The sequence below is a fragment of the Microcebus murinus genome, chromosome 17 (genome assembly GCF_040939455.1).
Source record: "Microcebus murinus isolate Inina chromosome 17, M.murinus_Inina_mat1.0, whole genome shotgun sequence".
NCBI lineage: Eukaryota > Metazoa > Chordata > Mammalia > Primates > Cheirogaleidae > Microcebus > Microcebus murinus.
In genome coordinates, this window is record NC_134120.1 from 52,297,835 (window position 1) to 52,321,145 (window position 23,311).

At 43.8% G+C, this 23,311-nt stretch overlaps 1 protein-coding gene across 2 annotated transcripts in view; it reads right to left on the reverse strand.

The window, feature by feature from the left end:
* L3MBTL4 (L3MBTL histone methyl-lysine binding protein 4) overlaps positions 1–23,311 on the reverse strand; it is a 436,533-nt gene that overhangs the window by 381,893 nt on the left and 31,329 nt on the right. The window contains exon 2 of one of the 2 annotated variants that reach the window (XM_075993669.1): positions 22,806–22,916. The exons of the other annotated variant lie outside the window; for it this stretch is intronic. The gene's annotated coding sequence lies outside the window, so the exon portion shown is untranslated. The remainder of the gene's footprint in view (positions 1–22,805; positions 22,917–23,311) is intronic. 2 annotated transcript variants of the gene reach the window in all.

The following is a 23,311-nucleotide window of genomic DNA, read 5'->3' on the forward strand; positions in this document are numbered from 1 at the left end:
CATCATTAAACAACTATGAAATATGCTGAACACTCAAAAATGTGGCCACACAGAAGATACAGATAAACACAGTCATATCAGAGAACGACTGTGGCTACTACTATGTTTAGAGAAAAGTAGCATCATAGCATAAGCATCTATTTAAGGTCATTTTAAGGTCTGCCAACATCTGAAAATGTTCACAGTTTCACTGAATTCTTAAGACAGAATAATGATATAGGAATAGCTATTTCAGAATGAAAGAAAAGTGCACATTATAGAGACCAGAGAAGATTTGTGAGTATTTCTATATAAATCACATAGCTTGTAAGTTCATGATGTGAAAAAAATTGATATCCATGAATTCTATATATCTCTACTAGTATTGTAAAGCAAAGCTGTGAATACAGCTTTAAATGGGTGTCTAATTTCATATGTTCCCAAAAAGAATATTCGCAGGCAGAGTCTGGTTGAATAGATGATGTTGTGACAGGAATACTCTGCTGAGTGCAGATGTTTGTTTTATGCCAAGGAGACTGGAAAGCCATCAAAATGCTACATCTTCTCTTATGGTCTGCCCGCCTCTTTCTAAAAGATTCAAGGATGTAAATGTGTGCTTTTAAAGAAAATTTATGAATTTATTGTTTACCTAAGGAAGATCTTTTACGCTAGCCAAAGAAATCACCGTCTGTGGAACAGAACTCTGCATTTCGAAGAGAAGAGACAGCAGCCCCTGGGAGCGACCTGACTCAACAAGCCCCAGGCGAGGCAGAGCCAGCAGCAAGGCTCACCCGGAGGGAGACAAGAAGGTCCCGACCGCAGAGCTTAACCCTGGAGCCAACCCTGTCTGCTGAGGTCCTTATGATGCCTAAAATGCCATCTTTTCTGGGCAGTCAGAAAACTTATCCCTCATATATGTGTCCAGAACACTCTTCCATCTCCAGTAAAATACAGACACAGTGTTCTAATTTCACCGCTTAGGTAGAGGGAATCACTGCGAAGGCCAAGAGGACGCTGTCCCTGACTGACGATCCCACATCTCGCTCCTTCACCAAGTGGCTGTAGCAGTTTGCGTGTGCTCCTCAGAATGCTCCAGAAGCCACCTAGGGGAGGAAAGCTCCCAGATAAAGCAGGATGAGGGCAGGGCTCTGTCGGAATGCCACCACTGCCAATAGAAAGGCACACCGTAAGCAGTGTCAATGGTCACCAAGGACTGTTATTTGCCTTCTAACAGCTGCCGTGAGCTTTACTCACAAAACATGTATGCGACATTTCCTCCTCGTGCCCACGCCAACCCCGCGGGCTAGGCGCCAGTGTCATTCCCATTTTATAAGGAGGTGGAGGCTCTACGGGGGACAGAGTTCATCGCGCAGCTAAGTGAAACTGCAATTCAAAACCAAGTACTGAAGGAGCGTACTTGGAAGAAAGATGCGGTTGAAAACACTTCAGCTTTGAGCCGCTGCTCAGGGATCCCAAGTGAGCATAATTTCCCTGGAGCTCCCAGGAAGACCACGGGAGGAGGAAAACCCACAGGTGAACTGGGACGACAGCCGGCCCCAGGCAAAGGCGGCGCTGCTTTCCCTCCCCTCCTGCTCTGCCTTAGTCCTCTGTATCCAATAACCTGATTTACGATGCTCGTCCACGACTGAGAGAGAAGCAGCCTTTGGTACGTATTTTTAACTGATGTCAACAGCATAAAAATACTTGAGTCTGGAGGACAGGAGAGAAGACACCAGGCACCCATCCATGTTGAGGCCATAGCCCACACTCCCATTCCAGCCACTTCTGAAAAGAAGAAAACGCAAAATAACTTGACTACTTATTGGGTTAACTTCTGTGCTGGAGACACAGAAGCTGAACAGCTGCCCACTGTGTGCCCAGGCCCCTTCTAAGCACTTCACGTGTATTAACTCCTCGAACTTCGAAACAATGCTGAGGTACGGTATTATTATCCCCATTTTGCAGATGAGAAAACTTACCAAAAGTCATGAAAAAGTAGTACACCACATGGTCCCTGACTTTAGGAGCCTACAACACAATTATGGCAACAAGATGAACTTACTAAAACGACTGGCAAACAATAGTGCCTAATTAAAAGTGAATGCCTGGTACAAACAAGCCCTGCACTAGCCCACGGAAGCTAAGGCAAGTGAGGGCTGGAGCAGACAGAGAGGCTTCCTGGAGGAGTAGGGCTACAGCTCAGGACAGTGGGTCCCCAACATATGGTTTGAGAACAGTGGTTCTCAAAATTACACATATTAAAAGACAGAAATTGGCACTGTGTATAAAAATCATGATTCATGAATATGCTGTCTATAAGAAACTGACAGCAAATACAACAAGAAAGTAGGTTGAAGGAGAAGGATTTTGTCCTCCAGGCTGTGGTGCCCAACCCCAGGCTGAGGACTGGTGCTGGTCCCTGGCCTACTAGGAACCAGGCCACACAGCAGGAGGTGAGCAGTGGGCGAGCCAGTGAAGCTTCATCTGTGTTTACAGCCGCTCCCCATTGCTCACAGCACTGCCTCCTGTCAGATCAGCGGGGGCATTAGGGTCTCACAGGAGCACGACCCCTATTGTAAACAGTGCATGGGAGGGATCTAGGTTGTGGCTCCTTATGAGAATCTAATGCCTGATGATCTGAGGTGGAGCTGAGGTGATGATGCTAGCGCTGGGGAGCAGCTGCAAATACAGATTATCATTAGCAGAGAAGTCTGACTGCACAGTAAATGTAATGCGCTTGAATCACCCTGAACCCACCCCGCTACCCCTGGTCCGGGAAAAGCTGCCTTCCATGAAACTGGTCCCTAGAGCCTAAAAGGCTGGAGACCACTGCTCCAGGGGATTGGGTGGGAAGGGACACTGCTGGCATCTAGTGGGTAGAGGCCAAGGATGCTGCTAAACACCCTTCAAAGCACAGAGCAACCCCCCACAACAAAGAATTCTCCGGTCCAAAATTGTCGATAGCACTCTGGTTGAGAAGCCCTAATTAGAGGAAGGAGGGTATTTAGACAGGCTCGTTCTTGGCAAGGAAAATAACACAAGCCTGGCTCAGAGACTGAAAAGAGCTCAGATACATAGGAGGCAATTTATTACCGGCAATAAAAGGAAATAATGTTGTGTGGGATCGCTTCATGGAGGGCTCCGAAAGCCAAGCAGAAGGATTACAGCTGGACTTGGTTGGACATAGTAAGACATAATAGATTTGTGATGACATTCACAGGATGAGAACCAGAGTCAGGGAGGCCCAGAGCCCAGCTAAAAGATTGGCTAGAATAGTCCAGGTGTAAAGTAACAAGCGGTTTCTGGATAGAGAGAAATGAGAACAGTAAAATATAAAGAAAGGATGGACCTGGCTAACTACTGGACACCAGGGTGAAAGAGAGGCTTAAGGTGAGGTTTTCGCACTGTCCCCATCTAGTCTGTGCACCCAGGGCAGTGCCCAGCAGAGAGCACATGGAAATGCTTGACGCATGAATCACACACACAGTGGATTTGCAGGTTTCAAGGGAGTCAGGTTCTGATGTTCCCGTGCAAAGGGAAAAATTATGTGCAGTCGAACTAGACTTGGAAAATGACAAACTGCCCCTAAATGAGCAGTTTCTCTTGTGGTTTATCTTCCACAGAGGAGACAGTGCTGGTCTTCAGTGGAACACCAGATGGAAGACCAACCTGTGTCTAAGATGGCCACAGTGCAACCCAGCACAGGTGAGAGTGCAGCAGACGCCCCCAGGTTAAATCTGTACAGATGCTGTATTGGTGCTGTAGAGAAGAGTCGGGAAGACTGAGAAAGGGAGGCGGATGGTGGCTGCTCCGACAGAACCTCCCCACAGGCCTACCACTCACTGATCCCACCAAATATCCTTTTTCTTAGAGTTTCGCTCTGATGCCCAGGCTGGAATGCAGTGGTGCGATCATAGTTCACCACAGCCTTGAACTCCTGGGCTCAGGCGATCCTCCTGCCTCAGCTTTCTGAATAGCTGGGACAACAAGCACCTGCCGCCATGCCCAGATAATTTTGCTTTTAATTTTTTTTTTTTAGAGACAAGGTCTTGCTATTACCCAGGCTGGTCTCAAACTCAAATATATCCTAAGATGTATGGACTTACGGGACTGGGGACCAGCCCTCTTTCATTAGCAATTCAGCCCCAGGGTGCTTATCATTCTTCGTTTATCAAATTCAGATCAAGCACTGCCCACATGCATAGCACTGTGAGGAGCACACAGGAGTGGCCCCACCCGCACTGAGTGTCTGCCTAGCTGATTTGTTAACACACACTGGGGTCAGCAAACTTTTTCTTTAAAAAGTCAGATGGCAAATACTTAGGCCTTGGGGGCCATTCGATGTTTGTTGCAACTACTTAGCTCTGCCATTGTAGTACTGATGGAGCCACAGACAACATGAAGAGGAACGGGTGTGGCTATGTGCCAATAAAAATAATTACAAAACAAGCGGTGGCCAGACTGGCCCACTAGGCCATAGTTTGACACCCCCTGGCTTGCATCATGACAGTGAGCTGACTAACTAGAAGATAAACTGTCAGGGTACTTAGCAGAAGATCAAGCTCAGAGGTCTGGGAATGCATGTGAAAAGCACATTTTGATGGGGGTGAAAGCTGGTTACCTTGTAAATGAGACCCTGCAGAGAGAGCCTCTTGGACAAGCGAGGATATTAAGCACCCAGGGCAGCCCCGCCTCAACTGGGAGAGAGGGACACACCCAGAAAATTCAAGCATAAAACACTCCACAATCCTGAGGAAAGCTAGCCCTGCCTCGCAAATAACCCTCTGAGATTTCACCAAAACCCTACCGCAATACATTATACCTTCCAAATATGGCCCCACTCACATTTCCCACCCCAAATGTTACTGAATTGATAAGAAAGGACTGCTGGTGCTTGCTAATAGCAAATGGTACTCAGAGCACTTTCCTAATCTAGCTACTAATGAACATGTCACTGAACTGTTAAAAGAATAGATGCTAATCTACAATAAAGCAGAAAGCCTAATAATCTGATCTCATACTTGATTTCAGAACACTGTAAGTAATTTTTTAAAAATTCTTGGCTCAGTTTCTCAGGAAGTTTATCAATATCACCAGAAAAATCCCCTTTGGACTCCATGAGCCTCTCCACAATAGCCTTTCCTCAGAGCCTGCTTTGATGCAATGGACATAAGCCTGAAAATCAGAAATACAATACATTTCACAACATCAAACTGTTGCGAGAGACAGAGTACCCGGGCCTTTGCACTCCTAGACCCCTTGTCTGGCATGCCAAGACTGCAAGGCCCTGACCACCTTTTGGCCAGGCCATTTGCTAAGGTTGTTTACGCAGCTGGTAACCTTGAGAAATGAATTCAGAGATGAGATAATGCCTCTCCTCCTTTTTCCACCTCTCTTCTCCATCCCCCAGCAAAGACTAGGCTTGCTTACTGCTTGCTATAAGAATGGTGGATGCCCCTTGGTGTGTAACCCCGCAGTGATGCAAGTGATACAAACACAGTGCAAAGCACCCAGCTGGTCCATATGAAGTTGCCCTGTGGGGATTTGTGGGGAAAGGGAAACAACATAAATATGCTCATGTTCATGCCGCTTGCTGTGCACGAATTATAAACCCCTTTATCTCTGACTCAGGAATTTTGTGTCTTCCACCAACATCCATGAAACAATAGGCTTATTAGTAGCAGTAACTTTATTAGTCTACAAATAGGGTAAAATCAAATCCCAGAACCAACAATAATTCTCTTCAATATTAAATAAAAATTTGTAACCCTTTATTTCATTTTCCTCTTTAATATCCATTCCTTAGCAAGCTTCCTATACTATGTGTCAAAGCTCCTGGTTTGCACAAGATAATCCCAGTTTACACCTGCTGATCTGCTGTTTCCAATCCAGTAAATTCCCCCTTTCACTCTCTAAAGCATCCTGGTTTGTACATGAAATCACATGAATACCCCACCTATAACCCAATGGACAGATGCATAATTTCTGAAAATATGTAAACTGTTCCCATGTTTTTCTTGTGATTATTTTTCTTTAAAAATGAAAATAGGAACAACATGGTCTGACTTCAATTCTTTCACTTAAAACACATTTTCCTCTAAGAATTTAACCCACCATAATTACATTTTGCAAATAATGGGAAGAAAGTTTTAAATTCAGCATCCTCTTGAAGCAAGATGGCAATCAATTGGTAGTTAAGTGGTTTATTGTTGCAAAGCACATTTAAATATGCACTATTTTTCCTTTCAGAAAACTGTCATCCAAAACTGGGAATAAAGCAAAAAAATCACATACATCTGATCTTTCATTAAATTTTATGATAATATTTAAACATGGTTCCCTCTCCACACACACAATATCCTGGGGAAAAAATTTCTCCAAGAAAAATAATGAGGGCACACCATGAAAATGTGACTGCAGATTCTGGGACGCTATCCAGTTTGTGCATCCTCGTCTCTGCAGCCCCATCCGTGCTGGGAATTTGAGAGCTTGTCTCATAGACAGCAAAGAAACAACCTGAACGGAGGCGTAGTCCTTCATCAAACCTTCCCAAAGGGCAGCCAAAAGCATCGGCTTTCAACAGCCCTACGCATGCTCTCCAATAGGTTCAATAGAAGGAAGGGCCACTCCACTCCTACTCGCATGCAAACAGAGACAGACACTTCACTCTTCGTCCTTGGCATTGGCTCCCCTCTCGCTGGTCCACTACAGGGCCAGCAGCCAAGCACGGCTCTCCACCAAAGCCCGTTCCTGCATGTCTCATACACACCCCACACACACCCCGAGCTCAGAGAGCTTTAACAAAGCAAAAGAAAAGAAGCCAGTCTACCAAAAATTATGGTGATCCCTGCTATGACAAGGAAACCAACCCAGTGTCAGCAATGCAAGCACTCAAACAGATTACACACCATACAAAACGATCTTCAGGTGAGTCTTAGTAGGATGATCCCAGAGAAAGTAAAGGGGAGTTACAATGCAGGCCCTGATGTACAAACTGCTACAGATCTGCCCAAATGTCAGGTGAATACCCCCACTTTACCATTTCTATAAACTAAACTGGTAGAAAATAATAATAATAAACTTGAAAGTGACACATTGATCAAAAAAGAAATTGTGTTGTTTAGTTTTGTTTTGTCTCCTTGTTATAGCAAAGTGTACAGCTAGTGTTACAGCTCTTGACCGGGGAAAGAACCGAGCAGCACACAAAGAGTCGGAGAACAGCCTTTATTCCTCTGGCAGGCTCAGCACACCTAGGATTACAGCTCTCTTCCTGTCTTCTGATCTTCTGACACGCCCCCCCCTTCCTTGTTCTCTTCCTGCTTTTATATCCTTGATAGGGCTCAACAAGTGTCCAATCAACTACAAGGTTTTTTTTTCATGTATTTTTTTTATTTTGACATATTATGGGGGTACAGCTTTAAGGTTTCAATAATTGCCCGTTCCCCCTGCCCCCCACAAGTCTGAGTTTCCTGCATGTCCATCCCCCAGATGGTGCACATCTCACTCATTATGTATATATATATATATATATACCCGCCCTCTCCCCCATTCCCCCTGCCCAATACCCTATTACTGTAGTACCTATGTGACCACTTAGGTGCTGCTCAGTTAATACCAGTTTGCTGGTGAGTATATGTGGTGCTTGTTTTTCCATTCTTGGGATACTTCACTTAGTAGTAAGGGTTCCAGCTCTAACCAGGAAAATATAAGATGTGCTATATCACCATTGTTTCTTAGAGCTGAATAGTACTCCATGGTATACATATACCACATTTGATTAATCCATTCTTGGATTGATGGGCACTTGGGCTGTTTCCACAGCCTTGCAATTATGAATTGTGCTGCTATAAACATTCGAGTGCAGGTGTCTTTTTTGGAGAGTGTCATTGGATCTTTTGGGTAGATGCCCAACAATGGGATTGCTGGATCAAATGGTAGATTCATTTGTATCGCTTTAAGGTATCTCCATATTGCCTGCCACAGAGGTTGAACTAGTTTGCAATCCCACCAGCAGTGTAGGAGTGTTTCTCTCTCTCCGCATCTACGCCAGAATTTATTGTACGGAGACTTTTTGATAAAGGCCATTCTCACTGGAGTTAAGTGATATCTCATTGTGGTTTTGATTTGCATTTCCATGATGATTAGAGATGTTGAGCATTTTTCCATATGTTTGTTGGCCATTCTTCTGTCTTCTTTAGAAAAGTTTCTGTTAAAGTCCTTTGCCCACTTTTTAATAGGGTTATTTGATTTTTTCTTCCTGATTTTCGTGAGTTCTAAGTATATTCTAGTTATCAGCCCTTTATCGGATACGTAGGATGCAAAAATTTTCTCCCATTCTGTAGGTTGTCTGTTTACTTTCATGACTGTTTCTTTGACTGTGCAGAAGTTTGGTGTTTGATCATGTCCCATTTATTTATTTTTGTTACTGCTTTGATTGCCTTTGGCGGCCTTCTTCATAAACTCTTTGCCTAGACCAATGTCTAGGAGAGTGTTTCCAACATTTTCCTCTAGAGTTCTAATAGTTTCATACCTTAGGTTTAAGTCTGTTATCCACCGTGAGTTGATTTTTGTGAGAGGTGAAAGGTGTGGGTCCTGCTTTAGCCTTCTACAAGTGGCTATCCAGTTTTCCCAGTACCATTTATTGAAAAGGGATTCTTTTACCCAGCATATGTTTTTGTCTGCTTTGTCAAAGATTAGATGACTATATGAGGATGGTTTTATATCAGGATTCTCACATCTGTTCCACTGGTCAATATTCCTATTTTTGTGCCAATACCATATTGTTTTAATTACTACAGCTTTGTAGTATAGTTTGATATCTGGCATATTAATGCCTCCCATTTTGTTTTTGTTGCCTAGAATTGCTCTCAATATTCGGGGTCTTCTTTGGTTCCATACAAAGCGTAAAATTATTTTTTCTATATCAGTGAAGAATGCGGGTGGGATTTTAATAGATATTGCATTGAATCTGTAGATCAGTTTGGGTAGTATAGACATTTTCATGATGTTGAGTCTGCCGATCCACAAGCATGGAATGGATTTCCATCTGTTTACATCCTCTGCTATTTCCTTCCTCAGTGTTTCATAGTTCTCCCTGTAGGAGTCTTTTACCTCCTTGGTTAAGTATACTCCTAGGTACTTTAATTTCTTTGTTGCTATTGTAAAGGGAATTGAGTCTTTAATTTGGTTCTCAATTAGATTGTTGTTGGCGTATATGAATGCCTCTGATTTCTGTGTATTGATTTTGTATCCTGAGACTTTACTAAATTCACTGATCAGTTCCAGGAGTTTCTTGGTTAAATCTTTGGGGTTTTCTAAATATAACATCATATCATCAGCAAACAGTGAAAGTTTGATCTCTTCTGCCCCTATTTGGATACCTTTAATTCCACTTTCCTGTCTGACTGCTGTAGCCAAGACTTCCAGCACTATGTTAAATAGAAGTGGAGATAGTGGACAACCTTGTCTGGTTCCAGTTCTAAGTGGGAATGCTTTCCGTTTTTCCCCATTCAGTATGATGTTGGCTATGGGTCTGTCATATATGGCTTGTATCATTTTTAGGTATGTCCCTTCTATGTCTATTTTCTTAAGTGTTCGTATCATGAAAGGGTGTTGAATTTTGTCAAAAGCTTTTTCTGCATCTATTGAAAGAATCATGTGGTCTTTGTTTTTGCTTCTGTTTATGTGGTGAATTGCATTTATAGATTTACATATGTTGAACGATCCCTGCATCCCTGGGATGAAGCCCACTTGGTCATGATGGATTATTTTTTTGATAAGCATCTGGATTCAGTTACCTAAGGTTTTGTTGACAATTTTTGCATCTATATTCATTAGGGATATTGGTCTGTAGTTTTCTTTTATTGTTGCATCCTTTCCTGGTTTTGGTATCAGAGTAATATTCGCTTCATAAAAGGTGTCAGGGAGGTTTCCATTCTTCTCGATGTTGTGGAATAGTTTCTGCAAGATAGGTACTAGTTCTCCTTTGTAAGTATGGTAAAATTCGGGTGTGAAGCCATCTGGACCGGGACTTTTCTTTTTAGGGAGATTTTTAATTGCTGTTTCTATTTCAGCTATTGAGATTGGTCTGTTCAGGGAATCTATTTCTTCCTGATTGAGCCTAGGGAGGCTGTGTTTTTCTAGAAATTTGTCCATTTCCTCCACATTTTCCAAATTGTGTGAATAAAGATTTTTGTAGTATTCATAAATTGTATCTTGTATCTCTTTGAGATCAGTTGTGATATCTCCTTTTTTGTTCCTGATGGTGCTTATTAGAGATTTCTCTTTTCTGCTTTTCGTTAGCTTAGCCAGTGGCGTGTCAATTTTATTTTTTCAAAGAACCAACTTTTTGTTTTATTAATCTCCTGAATAGCTTCCCTGTTTTCAATTTCGTTTAGTTCTGATTTGATCTTGTTGATTTCACTTCTTCGGCTGGGTTTGGGGCTGGTCTGTTCCTCTTTTTCCAGCTTTTTGAGTTGTTTCATTAGATTGTCTATTTGTGATCTTTTTGACTTTTGGTTATAGGCATTTACGGAGATAAACTTTCCTCTCAGAACTGCTTTAGCTGTGTCCCAGAGGAGTTGATAACTTGTCTCTCCATTGTCATTTTCTTCATACAATTTTTTTATTTCCATTTTGATTTCTTCATTTACGAAGTAATCATTCAGTAGGAGGTTGTTTAATTTCCACGTTTTTGTGTAGAAATGTGAGTTTCTGTTAGGGTTGATTTCTACTTTTATTCCACTGTGATCTGAGAAGATACATGGTATGATTTCTATTTTTTTACATTTCCTGAGGTTTACTTTGTGTCCTAGGATATGGTCAATCTTAGAGAATGTACCGTGTGCTGATGAGAAGAACGTATATTCAGTGGATTTTGGGTAGAATGTTCTGTAAATGTCAGTCAGACCCAATTGTTCTAGAGTTTTGTTTAAGTCCATTATTTATTTATTAATTTTCTGTTTGGAGGATCTGTCTCGTGCCGTCAGTGGGGTGTTGAAATCTCCGGTGATTATGGAGTTGCTATTAATCCATTTGCTTAGCTCCAGTAAGGTTTACTTTATGAATCTGGGTACACCTAAGTTGGGTGCATATATATTTAAAATTGTTATCTCTTCTTGTTGAACTGTGCCCTTCACCATTATATAATGACCCTCTTTATCTTTCACTACTTTTGTTGCTTTAAAAACTAAATCATCTGAAATTATAACTGCCATGCCAGCCTTCTTTTGGTTTTCATTTGCTTGGAATACTGATCTCCACCCTTTTATTTTTAGTCTAAATGAATCCTTGCAGGTTAGATGTGTTTCTTGAAGACAGCATATACTTGGCCTGTATTTTCTTATCCATTCAGCCAGCCTATGTTTCTTGAGTGTAGAGTTTAAGCTGTTCACATTTATTGTAGATTACTGTTCATTCTGTTGGGTTGGATGTTGTTGCTATGATTTCTGTCTTGAGCCATTGTAGCTATGATTTCTGTCTTGAGCCATTGTAATATCTGGCCTTTAATCTTTGGGTTTTGGTTGTTTTATATTCGTGGGTTATTATTATGACGTTCCATGCTTAATGCTGTTTTGAGAATTTCTTGTAGAGCTGGTCTTGTCTTGGTGAATTCTCTGAGCCTTTGCTTGTCTGAGAATGTCTTTATGTCTCCTTCATATACGAAGCTTAGTTTTGCAGGGAATAAGATTCTAGGCTGGGCATTGTTTTGTTTCAAAAGAGTGAGAATGGGGCCCCAGTCTCTCCTTGCTTGTAAAGTCTCATTAGAGAAGTCTGGTGTTATTCGAATTGGCTTTCCCTTGTATGTTACTTGCTTCTTTCGTCTAACAGCTCTTAGAAGGGCCTGTTTAGGTGATATTTTGGTCAGTCTGATGACTGCATGTTGTGATGTCTTCGTGTTTGCATTGAATCTCCCAGGGGTCCTCTGAGCTTCTTAAACTTGTATATCGAGATTTTGAGCAAGGCCTGGGAAATTTTCCTCTATTATATCTCCAAATAGATTGCCCAACCCTTGAGTGCTGTCTTCTTCCCCTTCTGGTAACCCTATGACCCTCACATTAGGTTTCTTCACATAATCCCACAGCTCTTGTAGGCTTTGCTCTTTTCTCTTGTTTCTCTGCTCTATTTCTGTGACTGATTTAATTGGAGGGTGTTATCTTCAAGCTCTGAGATTCTTTCTTCTGTTTGATCTACCCTGTTCTTGAGACTTTCCACTGTATTTTGTAGTTCCCTGAATTGATTCTTCATTTCCAGGAGGTCAGTTAAACTTTTCTTCATTGTGCCTATTTCTTTAGTGAACTTCTTTTCCAGATCCTGGAGGCTTTTTGTGGTTTCTTTGTGTTGGTTATTGAGCTGTTCTTGCAGGTTGGTGAGTGTTTTTATGATCCACATACGAAATTCCTCTTCTGTCATTTTGGTTGCCTGATTTTGGTTGGTGCCCGTTTCTAGGGGGCTGGGGCTCCTCTTTGGGGGTGTGTTTTCCGCTTGGTTCTTCACATTTCCTGAGTTCCTTCGCTGATTTCTTCCCATGTCGATCAGTTGTTGTTTCTTTTCTCTAGGTTTTTGTTTGGGTATTCACACACCTTGTTTAGTTTCTGAGCCGGTAGGTGGTGTCTGTGGGTGAGATTCGACCACTCCCTGTATAATGAGTCAGTAGGTGTCGTGAAAAGGGTGTGCAGGATGCTCTCCCTGTCAGTAGGTGGTGCTTGCTTGGAGGAACAGGTCATGCTATTGTTTTTATGTCCTGTTATCAGCTCTTGTTCCTGTAGAGAGAACTCTAGTGCCTCAGGTGGTGGGTGGGGCCCTGGGACTTCCAGGTGTGTCTTTTTCTCCCCCTCAGTGAGGGCTGGTCTAGGAGAGAGTCTGGGCAGAGCTGGGTTGAGTAAGCCTGCCTTCAGGCACCACCAATGTCGTTAGCAGGGGTCAAAGTTCTGTTCTCTGCTTCCAGGCAAAGCTGACAGGGAGGGGCTGGAATGGCCCGGCTCAGTCAGAGAGTCTGCGTGTGGTGGTGGGGCTGTCTGAGACTCGCAGTCTGGAGCGGGCCTGGCTTCTTTCCACCATCCCCAACTCCGTAGCTACTCCTGGGCCTCTGCCAGCAGGCCAGACCACACGCCAACGGCCCTCCCCTGGCTGTGCTGCCAGCAGGGAGGTTCCCTGGACAGGAATGCCACCTGGGCTGGGCACATGGCCTCCCTTTGGGGGGAAGGTTGCCCTCTAGGATGCTGATCTGCCCCTGAAGGCACACACACTTCAGTAGGCTGTTCACAAATATCTCTTCTGTGCCCCACGCAATGCGAGGCCTCTGTGCACAGGATCTGGTCTGGAGGTCTGACCTCTGGGTCCCAGAGTTCAAACTATATCACCACCAGGGAGAGGATTTCCAGTCCCAATTCACCCACAGGGAGCCCACGCTGGGTCTATGTCTCTCAACCTCAGGGTCTGCCCCATTCTCCTGGGATCACCGTGCCAGCAGCACCTGGGAGGGCTGGCAGGTAGGGAGCTCACAGTCTGAGTCCCCCTTAGTCAGCTGTCGGGCCCCAAAAGGGAAGGTCCCGTTCCCTGTAGGTGCCTCTGGCTGGTGCCTATATTGTCTCTCTGTCTCTCTGGGCAGCCATGGGTAGGGTCGGCGGAGGGGAGGAGGAGGCAATATGGCGTCTGCCGCGCGGCTGGGGTCTGTGCACACGGAGGTGCCCCGAGGTAGTTGGAAGCCTGGTGCCACGTCTGCTACTGGCTTACCACTCACTGGCAGCGAGCGTCTCTGGGCTGGTGTCCGCAGGTCTCTCCACTCGCTGGGGAGCCCACCAGCAGTCCGGGATGCAGGGGAGGGGAAACGGCCGCTCCACCTACACTTCCCACTGGTCTCCGGGCTGCTCCGGGGGTCCTAGCTTACAGTTCTACTCCGTGACCTCCTCCTGTGGAGTCTCCCGTGGTCTCAGGTACCCCTCCTTCCGACCCTCATCTGATGTAGGCTCATCTTCTTGCTTCTTTCTTCTAATTTCTGCTAGAATCTGTCATTTCTGCAGACACTCTGGCGGTATTTCTCATCCGCCATCTTCTCTCTTCCCTCCAACTACAACCTTTAACATCCAATCAGCATCAAGCTTTAACATCTAATCAACAACAGTGGGATTCAAAAGTTACTCAATCAGGATCACACAAGCAATGGGGCCGGAAGCAGGCGGTGGTAAGCGGGGTGGGGCGACTCTCTGCCGCCAGCCCGGCCCCAGCAGCGCTGACCGGGTGACCGGGGAGATGCGGAGCGATGAGGAGGCAGCAAGCAGCCGCATCCCGGCGCCCGACATTTTCCGTGTCATCCTAAGAGACAAAACCAAATTATTGTCTTCTTTAAAGGATGGTCTTATAAATTCATAGCAGAAACAAAAGTATGTGCTTAAAAAAGGATTTTTTTCCTGGTTCTCATCTTTCATTTTCCATGTATATGATGGAATCTTTCATTTTCCATGTGTATCAGAGGTCCTAAAGAGTCAAAGTAGAATCAAAGCCCTCCGCGGTCACCCACACATAACATATGAGCACATAATCACCATTACCCATACCTGCCTTTCATCCTCTTCTGCTTTATCTTCCCCAAAATCCAACTCAGAAACTGAAGTGGTGGGTTCAAATCCAGCTCTGCCACTGAATAGCTGTGTGACTTAGGAGAGTAGCTCAAGTTCTGTGCCCCAGTTCCCTTATAAAAGGTAAGTGTAAAAGGGTAATGACAACAGTGTAAAAGGGTAATGACAACAGCACCTACCAAATGGAGCTGTCATGAGGACTCAATGCGTTAATGCCGGCAAAGTGTTTAGGACCAGCCTGGCACACCAGTGTTTGCTAAGAAGGTTTATAAAGGGAGCTACAAGATGCAATTCCTCGTATTTAATATTATCTCTTCTTTTAGACTTAAGTCAACATTGAGGCCTATTTCATTTTGCAAAATCCACATTTTTTGTGGGACTTTGCTGAACACACAGTGAGTGTCAACAAACATTTGTGTGATAAATGGATACAAACTGCTGTACAAATGAAGGAACAAATGACCTCTTCCATGATTACATTCAAAATTCCAAAGAGCTTAATTAAATTCAAATCACAGGTGGTAAACCGGAGACTGAGTGCTGTTCTCACCGCCAAGTAGTACTTCCTCCTCTTCCACAGTCAGTCCTGGTCCCAGTGAAAACACCATAAAACCATCCATCCTCTGCCTCCACCATGAGACTCCTCCCACATCATAAAGTTGACCATTTCCCACTTAGCCCATCAGCGACACTTCCCACTGGCATTTCCCTCACTGCCGCCTCTTCTGTTATTGGCATTTATTGCTAGTACTAAAACACGAGGCAAAATGAAAGTTCTAAAGGACCATGAAATCTATGGAAAAATATTCAGAAACATGACTTTCAATTCATTTAATATTTAAATGAAATTCATTTCAGACTCATTCAACAAAGCCTTCGTATTCTGAAGAAATTCCCAATAATATATAAAGGAAATAAGTTTCCAAAAAGATTCTACTTTAGCATAGTTGGGAAATCTGGGCTGCTATGGCACCATAACTCAATCTGATCTGCTAAATTAGCTTAGATATCCACACAGGAAATTCACAAACTGACTTGCCCACACTTTTCATTGGCAGCTGCCTAGATTACTGCATTGGCTCCAATCAATACGGTGACTCCACTCTTTCTACCCTCCAAACCCACTGCCTATGTGTGAACCTAAAAGGCCAGTAGGACCCGGCTCTCCCCTACTTACAACCCTTCAGTGGTTCCCCACTGTCCTAAGAATAAATCCCAGAGGAGCTTCCTCACGTAACTCCCCACCCACCTGCCCAGCCAAACTCTCATCCCAGCCGGACTGTGCTAGACTCGCCCTGCTTGCTCCCTTCCCACCTCCTAAGGGGGAACAAGCCTTCCCACTGCCTGTCTGCCCCTCGGGCCTCAGTGTAAATGTCACTTTCTAAGATGCCTCCCAGGACCACCCGCCCTCCATCCCCGGATAGGTGAGGGACACTTCCGTGGACAGAGCTTCCCTTAACACGGCACTCAGCACATGTCATCATCGTTTCTCTACGTATCTGTCTGTCTTTGCAGACTACAGGCTCCCAGAGGGCTTCTTATCGTTGCATCTCCGGCACTTGGAACAATGCCTGGCGCATAGCAGGTAGTCAAGAAGTATCGATTTACTGAATGAGACAATGATGGCTTAGCTGCAACAGTAAGGATGAAGAAATAGAGGAGAACTCAGAGAGAACTGGGTGGGACCCAGGAGGACTTGGTGACAGAACAGACAACAACATAGAAGGGCCTGGACGTCGCAGCTCCACCTTGGGAAGCAACATGAGCAGACCCATTCGCCTAGAAATAGGAGAAGCACAAACTCAAGGGATGCGGGGATGAGTTTAGGTTTAGACGTGCTGAATGTGAGGTGCCCCAAGACTTGTGCTTATGAGTCTGGCTAAGAACGCATCAGTGCCCTGCTCGTGACACCGAAGCTTCCCAGTGCATTGCGTAGACTCCAAAGCTGTCAGGATGTCCTACGAGGCTCTGCACAGAACAGCCCCTCAAGCTGTCCAGCCGCATTTTCTCCAGCTGCCTGCTCCCTGCTCACCTCACTGGCCACAGCGGCACCCCCGCTGTCGCCCACAGATGCCCAGTGAGACGCTCCTTCGCTCCTCCACACCCGCTGCGCCCTCCTGGGACACGGAGCCCAGACCCTCACACAGGTCCTCCTCACGCTTCTCCTCACGCAGGTCCCACAGTGGACGTCGCCTCCTCACGGAGGCCCGTCCGTCCGTCAGGAAAATCACCCAACACAACACTGCCCGGCTCACCATCACACCAGTCTGTTTCAGTCTCATCACTGAACACACGATGAACTTACACTGTCAATTCATTTCTGCTGTATTTGTTTTGTCTGTCCATCCTGTCTACACTGCATACAAAGTCAGACCCCTTGACCACTTTCTTCACCAGGGTAGCCCCAGCCCTGGGAACAGTCTTTGGCCTTTACTAATATTTCATCATATTTGTTCAATGAATAAGTGAACAGAGGAATACAGGTAGCAAGGTGGGCTCTGCCCTCTCCTGCCTTCCCATTGAAATGGTTGTGAAAATATGAAAAGTGATACCCAGTGCCAACTGCATAAGGAACCCAGTAATGCTGACTAATTATCTCACAAATTCCAGAGAGAAGTTCCATTAACACTAAAGAAAAGCAAATAAAGCTTTGGAGGAGGGCAGGAAGCACAAACATGAAAGGGGAAAGAGAAGGAATGGATTTCTACTACCTCCACTTGGCCCCGTCCCAAGAGTCACAAACCCGGCTGGCCACTGGGAGCGCTGTGTTGTATTTATTGGTTTTGTTGTGGGGTCATCCACTCAGGTACTGAGTAACTGATCCATTCATCTGATTAAAGGTCAAAACAATACAAACAGGTACATAGGAAGAAATCTTACCACCCCCTCTCCTCCCCACTCTAATCTCCATGCCACGTACACACACACTACCTGGTAGAGTTCCCTAAATGTTTGGCTTTGGCTAATTCCTTATAGAACCTGCATACATGTTCTTTAATACACTGGCTGCTCTAACTATAGGATAAACACCTGTGAGCAGGACTTTAGGATCAAATATAACTTTTAAAGATATTATGAAACTGCCTCCATAAAGGTATAAGCTTTCATCCTTGGGGGAAAAAATATTAGGTCATTAAATATGAAATGTCTGATTTCAAGTCAAAAGTGTAGTTTATTATATTTCAAACAAGAAGCAGTACAATTAATCAAAGTGTGTGCCTAAGCTATCAACACAGTTTTGCCATCTTTACAGTAGCTTGTTTATGCCAGTGGCAAAGAAGCCTGAAGAGCAAGTGGCGATGAACTCACAAAAAACGTTTTCCACAGCTTGTTGAGGATTGAATATTTTTCCTTACAAGAAATGGTCCAAAGCCTGAAAGAAGTGGTAGTCAGTTGGTGCGAGGTCTGGTGAATACAGTGGATGACAGAGGGTTTCCAAGTCCAGCTGCTGTAGTTTGTGCAGCATTGTTTGTGCAACATGTGGTCAAGCAATAGAGACAGGTCAAGAGGACTGACCTGTCTCTATTAACTAATCTTGGCTGCTTAATCACAAGCATCCTCATCATTTCATCCAACTGGTTGTAGCAGTTTTCATAAAGCTGTAGTGGACTGGCATTGTGCTGGACCTCCAAAGTGACACCATTAGTTTTTTTGATGAATACTCAGATTTGGACTGCATTTCGGCACTTCATCTTTTCCAACCATTGTGCCGAATGCTTGTAATCATCAAAAATAATCCATTTTTCATCACACATAGCAATATGGTGTAGAAATGGTTCACGTTTATGTCATGACAACAAAGAAAGGCAAGCTTTGAGACGATTTCTCTTCTGATGCTCATTTAATTCATGCAGAACCCATCTATCTAGCTTCTTTACCTTGCCCATTTGTTGCAAATGGTCCAATATTGTTGGAATAGTAATGTCAAACCCTGCTGCTAACTCATGCATAGGTTGAGATGGATTTGCATCCACTACAGTTTTCAGGTCATCATTACCCACCTTGGTCTCAGGTCGCCCACATGGCTCATTTTCAAGACTTAAATCACCAGAATGGAACTTCTCAAATTATCAACACACTATGCATTTATTATCACATCCTTCCCAAACATTTCATTGATATTTCTGAACCGTCTGTGCTGCATTCTATGATGGAACTCATATTCGAAAATAACACAGATTTTTGACTTATCCATGGTTTCACAAAAATTGATATAAAAAAATTTTTAAAGATAATCACAAGCCAAAATGTGCATTTGAAAGACTGAGGATGTACCTTCACAATAAAAATAAAACAAGAAGTGTCAAACTGCAATATCAGAGATATCAAGTGTCAAACTTAGTACTTAAGAAAATCAGGTATTTCATACTTAATAAACTAATATTTAACATAAATATTCCTAGACCCCACTCAAAATCTACCAGATCAGAATCTCTAAGTAGAGGCCAAAGAATTGATTTTTTCAAAATAGCTTGTTTTGTAATTGTGATGATCAACCAACAATCTCTGGGGACTGCTGTCCTGTCTCAGAGAGGAACCGTCTTCCCTAATCAGGAAGAAGCCACTGCTGCCCCGCTGTGCAGGACCTGCTTACCAGTATAGCAAGCCAGAGCCCCATGATTTCCTCATCAAGATTTCTCTTCTTGATAAACTAATGGCTAAAAATCACATGAAAAAAATGCTCAACATCTCTAATCATCAGGGAAATGCAAATCAAAACCACAATGAGATATCACTTATCTCCAGTGAAAATGGCCTTTATCAAAAAGTCCCAAAACAATAAATGCTGGCGTGGATGTGGAGAGATAGGAACACTATGTAATATACTTCCAGTGAGACTGCAAACTAGTACAACCTCTGTGGAAAGCAATATGGAGATACCTTAAAGAACTAAAAGTAGAACTACCATTTGATCCAGCAATCCCACTAATGGGCATCTACCCAAAAGAACAACAGATATTCTATTAAAAAGACATCTGCACTAGAATGTTTATAGCAGCACAATATGTAATTGCAAAGATGTGGAAACAACCCAAGTGTCCATCAATACATGAGTGGATTAATAAAATGTGGTATATGTATACCATGGAGGTCTGCTCGGCCACAAAAAACAATGGTGATCTAGTATCTCTTATATTATCCTGGATAGAGCTGGAACCCATTCTACTAAGTGAAGTATTCCAAGAATGGAAAAACAAGCACCACATGTACTCAAGATCAAATTGTTATTAACTGATCAACACTTAAGTGTACATATAGTAATAACATTCACCAGACAGATGGGAGGGGGAGGAGGCAATAAGTATATGCACACCTAATGGGGGTGGTGCACACCATCTGGGGGATGGACATGCTTGAAGCTCTGACTCGGGTGGGGCAAGGGCGATATACATAACCTAAACATTTGTACCCCCGTAATATGCTGAAATAAAAAAAAATTTAAAAAGATGTTTTGAATATATTAATATACCCATACCTAAGAGAATTATACACAAAAAATGCATACACATTTTTATGTACATGTACACATGCATACATATACTCCTGTACTCACATGGGATTGGAATCTCTCTGAAAAGAAATATAGAAAGCGGTGGTAATAATGGTTGTGTTCAGGGAACATAACTGGGTAGCCAGAGTATGGGGTGGAAGGCAGACTTATTTCCCCATAGAATTTTGTAGGATGTGCATGTATTACCTATGTAAAAATAAACTTACACAAACTCTCTCTTATTGCACTGAATCTGGGACACTATTCCCAACAATACTGTGGTGATTTTAAAACATTTCCACAAATGTTTTGACAACTCCTTCCTTCACAAGGTAGACTCTAACTCCCCAGCCCTTAAATGTGGGCCCGACTTAGTGACTCACTTCTACTGAAGAGAATGTGGCAAAAGTAACGGCCAAACTTATGTCATTAAAGGATAGCTGCTGCCTGGCTTGCTCTCTCTCCCAGATGGCCCCCTCTGGGGGAAGCCAGCCGCCATGCTGTGAGGGCACTCAAGCAGTCTGTGCTGTCTACGGAGAGGCTCACATCGAGGGGAGCAAAAGGGATGCAGTGTTCGAAAGAGAAGGAACAACTGGTAGAGACATATCTGGCAACAGGGAGCAGAAGGAGTCAGAGCTCTGACGATCCTCAGCATTGGGAAGGAGGAGGGATAAGTCCTCCTCTGAAGGAGAATACATAAGGAAGAAAGAAGAGATGGAGATGCACAGAAATTTGGATATAGAAGGCAGGAAAGTTGGTAAATTCAAAGCAAAAGATATCTGTGGAGTTAGAGTGTGATAAAAAGCTTAAATAAAGAAGTAACAATTTCCAACTGTCACTAAAAGAGTGAAGACAGTGTTCAGAAGCACATAATCAGAAGCAAAATATTCAACAGTGTTACAGAATTCCTCCATATAAACCTATTACCATTTTCAGTCAGAGCCAACAGTTATTTAACCACTCTTCAAGCTCTCTAAGAAAATTATTTAAAATTATTGACAATTTGGGGTAGAGCAGAGCACAATGGCCAAACAGAACCCTCCAGTGATTGTCCCCGTCCAGGAACACCAAAGTGAACAACTATTCACCCAAGAAAGCACCTTCATAAGGACCAAAAATCAGGTGAGCAAACACTGTACCTGGTTTTAATATTATATCAAGGAAAGAGGCACTGAAGAAGGTAGGAAAGACAGCCTAATATTGCCCACCCCACCCCAGTCCCACTCCCTGTCAGGGGCTCGCAGAGAGAGAATCAGTGTCCCCAGCGAGGGAGAGCGAAGGGACTGTGGGACTTTGCACTGGAACTCAGAGCCACCTGTCACAGCAGAACACGATACGGGGCAGAATGCTGCCGGTACCCACAGGGGAGCACTTAGACCAGCCCCAGACAGAGGGGCATCCTCCGCCCCAGGCATGGGAACATGAGCTCTGACTAGCTCCTCCACTAGCTGACTCTAAGTGGCCCAGAGCCCAGAATAAGTCTGAAAGGCAGGCAGGCCACAAAACTGCAGTCCTTGGATAAGCCCTGATGCTGTGCTGGACTTGGAGACAGTGGACTCGGGGTGCACATGACCCGGTCATACACCAGCTGTGGCAGCCAAGGGAGTGCCTGTGACCCCCTCCACGAATTCCAGGGAACACAGCTCAGGGAGTGTCTTCTTGCACTTGTGGAAAGGAAAGGAAACAGTACAGAGGACTTTGTCTTACAATTTGGGTACTGGCTCAGTCACAGTAAAACAAAGTACCAAGCATATTCCTAAAGCTCCCAGTTCTAGTCCTTAGCTTCTGACAGCAGTTCTAGACTCACCCTGGGATGGAAGGGAACCCACTGCTCTCAAGGGAAGAACCCAGTCCTGGCAGGATTCACCACCTGCTGACTAAAGAGCCCTTGGGCCTTGAATAAACATCAGCAGTAGCCAGACAGCATTTGCCATGGGTGCTGTGCTGGCTTCAGGTGTGACCCAGTAGAGTCCCAGCTGTGGTGACCACAAGAGGACTCACATCACCCCTCCCCTAACAGGGCAGCCCAGCACTGAGAGTGGGACTCCTTCTGTTTGGGCTAAAGTGAGGAAAGAAAACCAAAAACTTTGCCTGGTAATCAAGGGACCTGTCCCATATATTACCCAAGCCCACCAAGATGGTCTTCCAGAAGTCTGCAAGAGTCGCAGCGTTACTGAGTGTGGGCCGCCCCCTTGTGCTGATATAGTTACAGTGACCAAATTCTTAGATCACAATACTCAATCCCCTTTGAATACTTGGAAAGTCTTCTCAAGAAGGACAGGTATAAACAAGATTGTGAACAAGTAAAGATTAGAATAAATACCTAACTCTTTAATGTTCAGACACAAGCAAACATCCACAAGCATCAAGAACATCCAGGGAAACATAAGCTCACCAAACAAACTAAACAGGGCACCAGTAACCAATCCCAGAGTAACAAAGATATGCAACCTTTCAAATAGAGAATTGAAAATAGCTGTTTTGAGGAATCTCAACAAACTTCAAGATAACATGGAGAAGGAATTCCTAATCTTATCAGAGAACTTTAACAAAGAGATTCAAATAAAAACAAACAAAACAAGAAAAAGTCTAGGCACAGTGGCTCACACCTGTAATCTCAGCACTTTGGGAGGCTGCTGAGGCAGGAGGATCACTTGCACCCAGGTGATTGAAACCACCTTGGGCAACAAAGCAGTACCCTGTCTCTACAAAAAATACAAAATTTAGCCAGATCTGGTGACCTGCGCCAGTAGTCTCACCTACTCAGGAGGCCAACAGAGGACGATCACTTGGGCTTAGGAGTTTGAGGTCACAGTGAGCTCTGACATGCCACTGCACTCCAGCCTGGGCAACAGAGTAAGACATTATCTCTAAAAAAAAAAAAAAAAAATTAAAGAAATAATTTTTAAAAAATCAAATTCTGGAGCTGAAAAATTCAATTAACAAACTAAAAAATACATCAGAGTCTCTCAAAAACATAATTGATGAAACAAAAGAAAGAATTAATGAGCTTGAAGACAGGCTATATGAAAACACACAGTCTGAAAAGAAAAAAAGAAAAAAGAATGAAGCATGTCTACAAAATCTAGAAAATAGCTTCAAAAGGGCAAATCTAAGAGACACTGGCTTTAAAGAGGGGGCATATAGAGAGAATGGGGTAGAGTTTATTCAAAGAAATAACAGAGAACTTTCCAAACCTAGAGAAAAACATCAGTATCCAGGTACAAGAAGTTCATAGAACACCAAGCAGCTTTGGCTCAAATAA